The sequence below is a fragment of the Zalophus californianus genome, chromosome 8 (assembly GCF_009762305.2).
Source record: "Zalophus californianus isolate mZalCal1 chromosome 8, mZalCal1.pri.v2, whole genome shotgun sequence".
In the NCBI taxonomy this organism is placed as follows: Eukaryota; Metazoa; Chordata; class Mammalia; order Carnivora; family Otariidae; genus Zalophus; species Zalophus californianus.
In genome coordinates, this window is record NC_045602.1 from 121,545,600 (window position 1) to 121,559,486 (window position 13,887).

The window sequence follows — 13,887 nt, forward strand, 5'->3', positions numbered from 1 at the left end:
AACAAGTTCTCACCTAAATTGTATAGTCAGTGCAGATTTTTAGATTAACAAAAAGAAGAATCATTTGATCAAAGAGCTCAGAAATAAAAATGGAGGGAGGAGAAAATAAAGAATGTTTAACAACAATGCAAAGACTAAATATAGCTCTGAAGACTTAGGTATTAAAAAGTCTGATAACCGATATGGCAAGAAACTTGTTAAAATTCAGAAGCATACTATTTACCCAGGAAACATGCTTCTTCCTCCCTTCATTGGTCTCTCCAGTTTCTCCCTTCATTTCTTGCAGCCTTGTATGCATCTTGAAAGGTCCACGTGTTGCTTCTGCAGCTGCAGTTCAGTCCTGAGAAAGAAGGAACATACCATTACTTTATGAGAAGAGATAAAGTACTTTCTAGGAAGTGGAGTTATCCAAGCTCATCAATCTCCTTTCCTAATTCATTTCCACCACAACTATACACAAACAGAAAAACCAAGGCTGGGGGCGGAGAGGAAGGAGAGTAAAAGGGGTTGTACAAATACAAACTAGCAATTTGAAACTATAAAAATGCTAGGAGAAACTGAAAAAAATATAAATGGAAATAAGGCAAACTCAATTCTCTCTGATAATAGATCAGAACAAGAGGATTCATAAAATATGTAATTTTATATGATTCATAAAATCAGTGATTTTAACTCTTTCCACTAGTGAGTTTCCCTGTCCCTCTTCTAGCTAAGTTTGAGATGGCTTAACAGAGATAAGAAAATTAACCAACGTGTGGCCTTATAACTCCAAGAATGCACACCATTAAAAATGTGCTGTTTTCGAGTATGGAGGTTCCTTAAACAGTTGAAAATAGAGCTACCATACGATCCAGCAATTGCACTACTGGGTATTTACCACAAAGATACAAATGTAGGGACCCGAAGGGGTACGTGCACCCCAATGTTTATAGCAGCAATGGCCACAATAGCCAAACTGTGGAAAGAGCCAAGATGTCCATCGACAGATGAATGGATAAAGAAGAGGTGGTATATATACACAATGGAATATTATGCAGCCATCAAAAGGAATGAGATCTTGCCATTTGCAACGACGTGGCTGGAACTGGAGGGTGTTATGCTGAGTGAAATAAGTCAATCAGAGAAAGACATGTATCATATGACCTCACTGATATGAGGAATTCTTAATCTCAGGAAACAAACTTGAGTGTTGCTGGAGTGGTGGGGGGTGGGAGGGATGGGGTGGCTGGGTGATAGACATTGGGGAGGGTATATGCTACGGTGAGCGCTGTGAATTGTGCAAGACTGTTGAATCACAGATCTGTACTTCTGAAACAAATAATGCAACATATGTTAAGAAAAAAAGAAAAAGAAGAAGATAGCAGGAGGGGAAGAATGAAGGGGAGTAAGTCGGACGGGGAGATGAATCATGAGAGACAATGGACTCTGAAAAACAAACTGAGGGTTCTAGAGGGGAGGAGGGTAGGGGGATGGGTTAGCCTGGTGATGGGTATTAAAGAGGGCACATTCTGCATGGAGCACTGGGTGTTATGCACAAACAATGAATCGGGGAACACTACATCAAAAACTAATGATGTAATATACGGTGATTAACATAACAATAAAAAAATTTTTTTAAAATGTGCTGTTTTCTGATGCTCTTCCATTCAAAGCCCTGGGGCTTTCCTGGCATGGATTCTAGTGGTACAAAAAATGGTCCAGACTGTGAGTTCCAGGCCAAGGAACCATGTTATCACCATCCCTGTCTTGACCCTTACCCCAATGTCATCCCACTCTGCCCAGTGCCAACGATGAGCACACAGTATGAACTCTCAGTGAATGCATGAGACAGTAACTATGTGTCTTCAACAAACCACTAGAGAAGCTTCATGCAATCTTAAAATTTCTCGGGAAACAGCTGAAAAACTACGGCTTTTGAGTTCTTTCTTTCCCAAAGCCTTCTCTTTGGTTAAGATGCTCATTAGCAGTAAAGTGGCCCTAAAGTGAGTATACCAGAGGCTCTCAGAACTTCGGATAGAACAGTGCATTGGCACACAAGAGAGGGTCAGAACTAGAAGCGTCTGTGATTGTAAACAAGTCTGCCCCTCACCAAAGCAGCTCCTACTCATCCTTCACCATTATTATTCCGTCTTTAATGTTCACATCTCGAGCTTTTACTCTGTGTCAGGCACTAAGAGCTTTAACTACATTAACTCATTCAATCTTTATAACACCCATATGTAACAGATTTCATTATACTAATTGCCTGGGTGAGGAAACTAAGGCACAGAAAGGTTAAGCAAATTGTTCAAGGAAATGCATTATGCTGCTGTCAAAGGTGGGGTCCCTGGGCAAAGAGAAACCCACAATAAGCAGCAGCGTCCTCTGCATACCTCACTTTTTTCTACTGCTGTCGTGGGAGAAGAGCACCATGTCCAGTTAAATTTGCTTTTGTGGGAAAATTTTCCTAATTAATAATTTATTGAAAAACTTAACTTTGAATTCTCCACAACTTAAAAACTGATCTGATCTCTTCTTATTTTAAAACATTATCCAGTGAACATAACAAAAAGATCTTCCTAATTTTGTGGAAGTCAAAAGCAGTAATTATCATAAGCTGAATACTCATATTTACCCACAACTTCAGCTTATTATATTTATTCCAGATACTTTGCTATGCTTACCAGATCCCTTCTAACTGAAATCATGAAGCCCTTGCTCAAGCAAGGCATTTATTCTTCCACACTCTAGTTCAGTTGAGTGGGACACGATGTTAATGATGCCAAAAGCTGTGGGTTCAATCCACTACAAACCAGTTAGCTTTGTTTGCTTCATGTCTACAAACTCTTAGCCTGGATGGCACATTCTGGATCCTATAAGGAACCAGGTGGGAGTGTGCAAGACAACTAGCATAAAGCCATCTGCTGGAGAAACAAGTCCACAAATAACACAGGGGCAGAACTAGAACTATAGGATAGAAGCACCAATTTCATTTTAAAGAAAAACTTCATGATCATTGGCAAAGCACTTCTACATTTTTGAGTTCTTCTCAATGCCAGATATTTTGCCAAAATCTAACCTAAAGTCCTTCATTCAAGAAGTTAGAAAATAAGAAACTAAGATTTTTAGTTTTTGTACAAGCTCTGCTTGACTGATCTGAAAACTGAACTTTCTTACACCTGACACCAATTCCACTGACAATAAAGCATATGTGACGGTTGATGGTTTCAGAAATTGTCACAAAAATCTCTAGCAGTGCAGCACAGCAAACCACTAGAAAAATCTTATTGCAATTGCATGTATATGGCTTAGTCTTTTTATTATTATTATTATTATTAATTTGAGAGAGACAGAGATTGCATGAGAGCAGGAGCAGGGGAGAGGGCCAAAGGGAGAGGGAGAAGCAGACTCCCCGCTGAGCAGGGAGCCGGAGCAGGGCTCAATCCCAGGACCCCAGGATCATGACCCAAGCTTAAGGGAGACACTTAACTGACTGAGCCACCCAGATGCTCCTCTTTTAAAATTACTCTTAATTTTCATAAAACCAAAAGCTGTTTCATCTCCAAATAACATAAAGTTATTTTAAACATAGTTTCTTAAGTTAAATGAAGAAACTAACCAACATTAGTCCGTATCACATTTTAAAACAACCCAGGGCCCATTTTAGGAGTTTTACCAGCTTCTACAAATAAAAAAGGAAAAGCAAAACTATATTTCTTAATTGTTATTTTAGAAGGAAACCCACTTGGGATCAGCTGTCTTCAAGTTTTCCTGCCCACAGCTGGAAAGAACTTTCCCAGTGGACAAATGCTATAAAGTACATGGGTTCCAACAGTCACAAGGTAACCATGACAGCAAAGCCACAGTTATTTATGAGATCATGAAAATAATATGATGTCATTTTTAAAAATTCACATAACATAAAATCAACCATTTTAAAGTGTACAATTCAGGGGCATTTAGTATATTCACAGTATCGTGCAACCATTACCTCTACCTAGTTCCAAAACATTTCAGTCACCCCAAAATGAAACCTTGTACTAAGTAGTCACTGCCACCCCCCTGCTCCAGCCCCTGGCAACCACTACTATGCTTTATGTCCCTATGGATTTACCTATTCTGGGTGTTTCAGACAAATGTAAATCAGGCAAAAGGTGACCTTTTATGCCTGCCTCCTTTTACTTAGCATGATTTTTAAAATTAATTTTTTTAAGATTTTATTTATTTATTTGTCAGAGAGAGAGAGAGCACAAGCAGGGGGAGCAGCAGAGACAGAGGGAGAAGCAGGCTCCCCACCGAGCAGGTAGCCTGATGCGGGACTCGATCACAGGACCCTGGGATCATGACCTGAGTCGAAGGCAGATGCTTAACCAACTGAGCCACTCAGGCATCCCTAGCATGATGTTTTGAGGTTCTTCTATATTGTAGCATATATCAGTACTTCATTCCTTTTTTAAGAATGAAAAATATCCCATTGTATGGATATATCACATTTTGTTCATTCATCCACTGACGGACAATTGGGTTGTTTTCACCTTTACCTACTGTAAATAGTGCTACTATGAACATTTGTGTACAAGTATTTGTTTGAATATAGATCTTCAATTACTTGGGTATATATCTAGAAGCAGAATTGCTGGGTCATATAGTAATCTATATTTAACTTTTTGAGGAATTGCCAAACTGTTGTTCACAATGGCTACATCATTTTCCATTCTCACCAACAAAGCGTGAGGGTTCCAATTTTTCCACATCCTCACCAACACTTCTTTTCTGTTTGTTTGTTTATCATAGCCATCCTTGTAGGCATGGAGTGGTACCTCACTGTGGTTTTTTATTTGCATTTCTCTAATGACCAATGATGCTGAACATCTTTTCATAGGTATGTTGGCCATTTTTATATCTTCTTTGGAGAACTGTCCAATCAAGTCTTTGCCCATATTTTAATTGGGTTGTCTTTTTATTGTTGAGTTGTAAGAGTTTTTAATATATTATAAATACTAGGGCCCTCATCAGATTTGCAAATGTCCCCTCCAATTCCCTAGATTTTCTTGCCACTTTCTTAATAGTGTCCTTTGATGCACAAAAGTTTTAAATTTTGATGGAGTCCAGTTTAGTTATTTTTTTTTTTTTTTGCTGCTTGTGCTTTGGGTGTCCTTTCTAAGAATCCATTACCAAATCCAAGGTTATGAAGATTTACCCTTATGTCTTCTTCTAAGAGTTTTGGCTGTTACAATTAGGTTTTTGATCCATTTTGAGTTACTTGTAGTATATAGTGTGAGGTTGGGATCCAACTTCATTATTTAGCATATCAATGTCCAGTTGTCCCAGCACTATTTGTTGAAGAGACTGTCCTTTCCCCATTGAATGGTCTTGGCACCCTCATCAAATCTCAATTGACTATAGGGGCGCCTGGGTGGCTCAGATGGTTGGGTGTCTGCCTTTGGCTCAGGTCATGATCCTGGGGTCATGGGATCCAGCCCCACATTGGGCTCCTGGCTCAGCAGGGAGCCTACTTCTCCCTCTGCCTCTCTCCCTGCTCATGCTTTCTCTCTCTGTATCTCTGTGTCTCAAATGAATAAAATCTTAAAAAAAAAAAACTCAATTGACTATAGATATATGGGTTTATTTATGGACTCTCAGTTCCATTCCATTGATCTGTAGGTCTAGCCTTATGCCAATACCACCCTGTTTTGATTACTATAGCTTTTTTAAAATTTAAAAACTTTAAAGAATGATTCCTCCATTATCTTTCTTTTGTAAGACTGTTTTGACTATTAAGAGTCCCTTGCAGGGGCGCCTGGGTGGCTCAGTTGGTTAAGCAACTGCCTTCGGCACAGGTCATGACCTCAGGGTCCTGAGATCGAGCCCCACATAGGGCTCCTTGCTCAGTTGGGAGCCTGCTTCCCCCTCTCTCTCTACCTGCTACTCCACCTGCTTGTGCTCTCTATCTCTGTCAAATAAATAAATAAATAAATTTTTAAAAATCCCTTGCAATTCCATCTGAATTTTAGGATCAACTTCTCCATTTCTGCAAAAAAGGCTGCCAGGATTTTGGTAGAGATTGCACTGAATCTGTAGATCACTTTGGATAGTACTGCCATCTTTATAATATCAAGTTTTCCAATCCATGAACATGGAATATCTTTCTGTTTTATGATGTAATTTTAACTTATCTTAAAATGTCCTTGATAAGGTAATGTAGTAACTTCCTTCCGTATCTCTATGGTAATCTACTAACACCTGGGAGTAATTCACAAATATGAAGCTTACACTTGCCATGGAGACCCCAATATTCATATCCCAGAGAAGGAGTGTCAGTTATTCAGGGTCTTATTGTTTGCTTTTGCCTACAGAAAAGGCAAGAACTCAAGGATCTCATTTTCCAGGGCGCCTGGGTGGCTCAGTTGGTTAAGCGACTGCCTTCGGCTCAGGTCATGATCCTGGAGTCCCGGGATCGAGTCCCGCATCGGGCTCCCTGCTCAGCGGGGAGTCTGCTTCTCCCTCTGACTCTCTTCCCTCTCGTGCTGTCTCTCACTCTCTCTTTCTCAAATAAATAAATAAAATCTTTTAAAAAAAAAAAGGATCTCATTTCCCTCATTTAAAATTAATTTTCATCATTTTCAGTTCCTAGTAGAGGAATTTATACACAGGAAACTTGTATGCTCACTGATAAGAATAAGTTGTTTAATAGGCTTCATTAGAATGGTATCATGAACTTTCTTCCATATAGTTCAAATCCCAAAAAAATTGATTATGAAATATTAACTACTTTGCCAAAGAATGTGCTCAAACATACTTGGTTATTTAGAGCTTAAAGACTGGCAGGGGGAGGAGAAAGACTCCAAAGGTCTTTTCTCTAAAATTTTTTTACTAAAGTCTATGACAATACAATTGTTTGAAGTTATAAATGTAACTTGGGCCGGACACAATCTGTTCTTTCCTCTTTTTTTTTTTAAGATTTTATTTATTTGAGAGAGAGCGCATGAACCAGGGCGAGGGGCAAAGAGAGAGGGAGAAGCAGACCCTCCACTGAGCAGGGAACCTGACGCGGGGCTTGATCCCAGGACCTCAAGATCATGACCCGAGCTGAAGGCAGACGCTTAACCAACTGAGCCACCCAGGCGCCCCTGTTGTTTGTTCTTATTTCAAAATTATAACTGAAGATAACATAGTAACCCAGGAAAAATTACTGTGGCTTTTTCTAAGACTACTAATTTCAAGGAAATTATATATCCCCCACAAGTAAAGGTCATCTTAAGACCAACAGATTATTAGTCTGACAGGCAGTGATCACTTCAGTTCCCATGTTTCGTGTCCACTTTTCAAAGTTTCAATTTACACCTCTCAATTTATGGGTCACCTGGGACTCATGGTCCATGGTGATCCCAATAATATCAAAAAGAGTTTTAAGAATCAAACTGCTTATAAATAACTTCAATCAGAAAATGCCGGGTTTTTTTTTTAATATTTTATTTATTCATTTGAGAGAGCAAGCAAGTGAGCAAGCAAGATAGCACAAGCAGCAGAGGGAAGAAGCAGGCTCACCGCTGAGCAGAAAGCCCAATGCAGGGCTCAATCCCAGGACCCTGGGATCATGACCTGGGCTGAAGGCAGACGCTTAACCACCTGAGCCACCCTGGCGCTCCTTCTATCTAGTTGTTAAATAAACAACCAGCAACCAAATCCTGGGGAAAAGACACCCAATTCCATGCATTTTGTAATCTATAATGAAACCAAAGGCAATAAAAATATCTTCTGGCAAGCGTTCAGGGTCAGTGCCTTGGCAGGGAATGTTAGCTAATGCAAAGTTAGAAAGTCTCATATTTGTTTTGTTTTGTTTTTTAACCGGGAAGTTTAAGTTGAAGAGGGCAAGGAAAAAGGAGGCAAGGGAAAAAAATAGACCTGAACAAGAAATGAGGGACAGAAGATAATCAGATAAGAACAGTGAGGTAGCAGACAGACAAAGTCCAGGGAGGGAGAAAGCCAGCCTAGGGTGTACAGGGAGTGGACTCCTTGCTGGCTGAGCCTGCTGCCAAGTGTCAGAGGACCCTTTCAGCAAAAGCTGGTCAGCATAACATCTGTGATCAACTCACCCTTCATGGCAAGAGTTTTGCCACAAATTCTTCTAGAACATGGCAGGTGGAGGGCGCCCTCTCCTTTGGTTCTGCCACTGCCTAATGAGGGCCCCCACAACATCCCATTCTCTAAGAGTATTTTCAACAAGCTAACTGAATAACTGTACTTCTCCCTCCACATTTCCTCAGCTCTGTTTGCACTCAGTTAACCTGAACTCTGTGTCAAGATTCAGGAGACAGATGGGATAAAGGGGCAATGCCCAAGGAAATGGGACAAAGGCCATATTCCCCTTGGCTGGAGACAGCACAGAGACAAATGAACTCTACAAGGAATGAGATTAGGGGAGGAGGTGCTGTGCCCTATTCTGTCACAGAGATACACATCCTGGACCTCTCAAACCTAGAACTCCCAATTCCTGCTCTTGGGTAATACACTGAATACCTGCATGTATGATGACCACTTGAGTCTTGGGCGGGGGGAGTTCTTCCAGTCATCAGACCATGTGCCCCCAAGAGGTCATGGGCTTTTTATATAGTTCATATTGGAAGAGCAGTCACAGGCTGCAGAGCAAGCGCTTCAGGTCCCCGGAGCCCCGATGGGCACTTGGGCAACACTTGCTGCAGGGCCAGCTGGGGTGAGGACGCACCCCACCCCACTCTCGGTGTGCTCAATGCTCAGCATTCCGCGTAACCTCAAACAGCTGCTGTGATTTGGTCTCAATGTGGTAGTGGCTCTCTTGTCCCTGACTGGGTGCCCTGAGCTCTTTCACTGCTTATTTTTGTCTTTTTTTTTTTTTTCTTTCTGTAAAAGGAGCTTTCAGTTAATCTGCAGGCCTGCCATTCTGTTCCCAGGACCTGAACTCCTGAGGCATCTGCCTTGGACTTGTCTGGCCGCTTTAGTTTTGTTCTCTGCTCTCTTTGTGGTGGTCTTAGTTACAAGCTCCTAGAAACAAGCCCTTAACTGCAGGGCAAATGCCTGATCTGCAAGCACCTCTAGACAGGAAAAGAGAAGCAGGGATTTATAAGACAGCTACAAACTAACCATCCCTGATTTTTAAACTAGCCCAAGCCTGGACACATCCTATATGTCTGTCAACATGAACATGGATAAACAAATTGTGGGATTCATACAATAGAATACTATTTAGCAATTAAAAAGAAAAACTCCATTGCACAATATGGATGAACCTCAAAATCATGTTAAGCAAAAGAATCTAGACATAAAAGAATATATTATATGATTCTATTTATATGGAGTTCTAGAAAAAGTGTAATTAATCTATGGTGGTAAAAATCAGAATAAAGATTACCTCTGGACGGTGAAAACCGACAAGAAGGGAGCGTGAGGGAACTCTTCTGTAGTGACAAAAAGGATCTACATATTGATTGGGGTGGTATTTACATGGGTATAAAACATTTGTCAAAATTGTGGACTATACATTTAAAATCTGCACATTTTGCTGTATGTCAATTATATCTAAATTTTTAGAAATAAAAAACTACAAAGTCTTCATAAAAAATGGCAAAAAGACAGTTTTCCATTATGTTGCACTTATGTGACTGACCATAATAAAATATTTGAAGGAGTCAAATATACTTTAGACAAAACAAAGATAAATCTCTTTAAAGTAGTATAGAGGGACGCTTGGGTTGCTCAGTAGATTAAGCATCTGCCTTCAGCTCAGGCCATAATCCCAGGGCCCTGGGATTGAGTCCCACATCGGGCTCCTTGCAGGGAGCCTGCTTGTGCGTCCTCTCTCTCTCTCTCTCTGACAAATAAATAAAATCTTTTTTAAAAACTTAAAAAGTAGTATAGAAATTTATATCATCATATATAATTCTTAAGACTGAATTATATAAATGTTCCCTCAAATTTCCCTTACTCATCCAAGTTAAATATTTTAAGCATGTGTTAAGAGCATTAAGTATGGTGTAGAGAATGGAAAGACTAATTTGATATTTTTTAATGTGTGAAAAAATTTCCCGATTATAAGAAAAACACACATTCAATATAGGAAAACTGGAAAATACAGAAGAATAGGGGCAGAAAACTCACATAATCCAAATCATAAGTATAAAGGAGAAAAAGGAAAGGCATCTGAAAAATATCAACTACCCAGAAATAAGCCCTGTCAACATTTTGATACACATACAATTTTAACCAAATTGGGATCATGGTGTATATATTCTTACTTTTTTTCCACTTAAATATATGGAACAGGCATTTTCACTGAGCATTCTTCCCATTTTTTATTAGTACTAAGGTTAAATATTTTCATGTGAGCATTGGCCATTCTTATTTCTCTGTGAGACAACTTGGCAATTTAAAAAATATTTTTTTCTTATTATAATATACTTATTGTAAAAATTTGTAAAATACAAAAGAATATAAGAATATAGGGGGGAAAGTCACATAATCCAAGCTGTAAAAACAATTACTGTTCATATTTACTTCTCTTTGCACGTATGTTTTTTTTTTAAAGATTTCATTTGTTTTTTCAACAGAGAGAGAGAGACAGCGAGAGAGGGAACACAAGCAGGGAGAGTGGGTGAGGGAGAAGCAGGCTTCCCGCTGAGCAGGGAGCCAGATGTGGGACTCGATCCCAGGACCCTGGGATCATGACCTGAGCCGAAGGCAGACGCTTAACGACTGAGCCACCCAGGTGCCCATGCACGTATGTTCTTCTTACAGAATTGATATTCTGGACAAATCTGTTTCAGAGTATATCTTTTTTTCATTTAGCATCTTTAAAAACCACATAAAAATTTTCCCTATGTCATTAAAGTCTAAATATTTTTGTTAGCTTCATTTTGTTCATAGAATTTTACTAGCTGCATAGATGTACGTAATTTAACAACTGTTCAGTGTCAGGCACTTGAACATGTTCTTTGTGGTTTTGTTTTTATTTACTTTATAATGTGGAGATAAACATCTCTGTATATAAATTAGTGTCTTAACCCATGATTATTTTCCTGGGTTAGACTGCATTTAAATCCCTGGGTCAAAAAGTATGAACTTTTTTTTTTTTTAAGTAGGCTCCACGCTGTCCTTGAACTCACGACCCTGAGATCAAGACCTGAGCTGAGATAGAGAGTGGACGCTTAACCCAAAAGTATGAATATTTTTAAGGCCCATATTGCCAAACTGCATTGAGAATTATATCAATTTGCATTCCACAAACAGTATATAAGAATGTTTGTACTCCCACACCCTTGCTGGCATTAAATTCTCTCTTTCTCTGTCTCTTACACATACACTCCCACACCTCATAAGCTCCCCACCACACCTCCCACCATAACTACCACCCCAACACACCTTGCTAATTTGATAAGCGAAAATGGTATCTTACGACTTTAAATGCATTTTTCACTAATGGAATGAAGTCGTTTTTCATTTAGTTAAACCACTATAGCTCTCCATCTCTGAAGAGTCTGCTTAATCCTTTGTATATGTGACACTTTTCAGAGGCAACCAAAAAGGGTTTGGGGACTTCTTGTTCATGACAAATAATGGAGCATTAGAACGTACTTCTCCCCTTCCTTAAAATGACAAATATAAAAGACTATGTAATTATTTATTATAACAGTAAGAATATATGTTATAAAAATATAAGAGGAAGAGTAAGTCCACAGCAGCACAGGATAAACTGGAAAGATGCCATGAGAAGAACAGTGAGAAATTCTGCTCCCCACACCCCAAGCCACCAGAACTGAATGGTGACAAGTGCTAACCACTAAAGGAACCTTCAACTTGAATCAAACAAAAGACTTCCAAAAATGTCAGTGCACCCAAGAGAACCATGGGGGGAAAACAAACCCAAATTCAGAGACAGTGGAAGCTGGGCAATATCCCAGCCACTGAGCAGGGTTCCTGGACTCTGAGTTTAATCCCACAAGAACAATTCCCACCTATGCTGAGGGAACCTGCTACCGTTGCTACTCTGATCACACAACCAGGGTTCTCAACTAAAGCTGCACAACAGAATCATCTGGGGAGCTTTTAAAAAATACCAATTGAGGGGCACCTGGGTGGCTCAGTCGGTTAAGCATCTGACTTTGGCTCAGGTCATGATCTCAGGGTCCTGAGATGGAGCCCCGCATCACATCGGGCTCCCAGGTCAGCAGGGAGTCTGCTTGTCTCTCTTCCTCTGCCCCTCCCTCTGCTTGTGCACACGCTCTCGCTCTCTCTCTCAAATAAATCTTTTAAAAAGTGCCATTGACACGCACATGGCCAATAGGTTTGTGTAAAGATACTCATTATCAATAATTATTGGGGAAGGCAAACCAAAACGACAATGAGATATCACCTCACATCTGTTACAACGGTTATTATCAAAAAGGCAAGAAATAATGAGTGTTGGTGATGTGGAGAAAAGGGAACCCTGTGTACTACAGGTAGGAATGTAATTTGGTGTAACCACTATGGAAATAGTATGGAGGCTCCTCAAAAAATTAAAAATAGAACTACCATATAATCCAGCATTTGCAGTTCTGTGTATTTATCTGAACAAAATGAAAACACTAACTAACAGGTATCTTTCTAGATACCTGCCCGGCCATGTTCACTGCAGCATTATTCACAATAGCCAAGATATGGGAACAACTTCAGTGTTCACCAATGGATGAATGGATAAAGAAAATTTAGTGTATATATACACAATGGAATATATTTCAACCATACAAAAGAATGAAATCCTGCCATTTGAAACAACATACATGGACTTTGAAGGCACTTTGCTAAGTGAAATAACTGAGAGAGGAAAAGATACTTAGATGTGACAGGGATCCCATTTATATATGGAATCTTTAAAAAAAAAAAAAAAGCTCATAGATACAGAGAACAGACTGGTGGTTGCCAGAGGCAGGGGGTGGGGGGCAGGAGGGGTAAAGGATGGGTGATGTGGGTGTAAAATGAAATGGGGGAGAAGCTGAAAGAGAAGGCACAAAGTGACTGCAGAAGTCTTGGGTGATGTTGGCCTGCATTAGGGTACTGGTACTGGAGACGGGCTTTCTATGCTGTAGGTAGGATCAGCAGGCCTTCGGGTAGAGTGGGCATGAAGGACGGAGTTGTAAGGATGACTCCCAGATTTAGGACTTTAACAAATAAGTTCTTGAAGGTACCATTTTACCAAGATGAGGAAGACTAGAGATCAGCAAGTTGTCAAAAAATACGAAATGCCCTTTCGGTGCTTTTCCTCTGGAGTAATTTTTCATTTAAATTCTAAATCCTATGATAAGCTGCAAACACCAAGGGCAATCACATAATTTCGCTCTCATCTTCCCTACCAAGTAGCAATCTTCCTCAAGTACATATTTTTATGCATATTTATTTAACACTGTAGGATCAATGCCTCAGAGGTCAGTAGACACAAGTAGGCTCTCCATGCTTCTAATGAGGTCCACCTCTACATGACAGCCGAACATCACCTCTAGAAACCTAGGTCCATTATACTCAGTAAAACTGGGGAAACAAGAAACCTAATAAAATGTATAGTGTCTTTTGACTACTTTTCACAAGATAATTATTTTGATCAACCCTTAACTGGTATGTAATAACACTCAAAATTCAGTGCCTCACCAAAGATACTTCACAACTCTTTAGATGTCCCATCTTTGTGTGTATGTGATTTTCTAATATCTTGGAAATGAGATCTCCCCTCAACCTGCATCTGTCCAACTGTGCTTCCCGAAGTCCATAACATAGAGCTTCAGCTATCCACTAACTATGCAGTTGAAGGACTTCCTATTAAAGATGGCCCACCACTAAGGGCAAAGGCAAGTACATTCCCTGGGGAGGCCATCATGGAATATTACTCTATCTTATCTATGG

At 39.8% G+C, this 13,887-nt stretch overlaps 1 protein-coding gene across 6 annotated transcripts in view; it reads right to left on the reverse strand.

The window, feature by feature from the left end:
• The window catches only part of ZHX3 (zinc fingers and homeoboxes 3), a 130,550-nt gene that overhangs the window by 66,518 nt on the left and 50,145 nt on the right, over positions 1 to 13,887 (reverse strand). For 4 of the 6 annotated variants that reach the window (XM_027623690.2, XM_027623693.2, XM_027623691.2 and 1 more), the window contains exon 2: positions 224 to 340. The gene's annotated coding sequence lies outside the window, so the exon portion shown is untranslated. Of the gene's footprint in view, positions 1 to 223; positions 341 to 3,724; positions 3,777 to 13,887 lie in introns of those variants that run through there. The other 2 variants (XM_027623689.2, XM_027623694.2) reach the window with 1 other exon arrangement.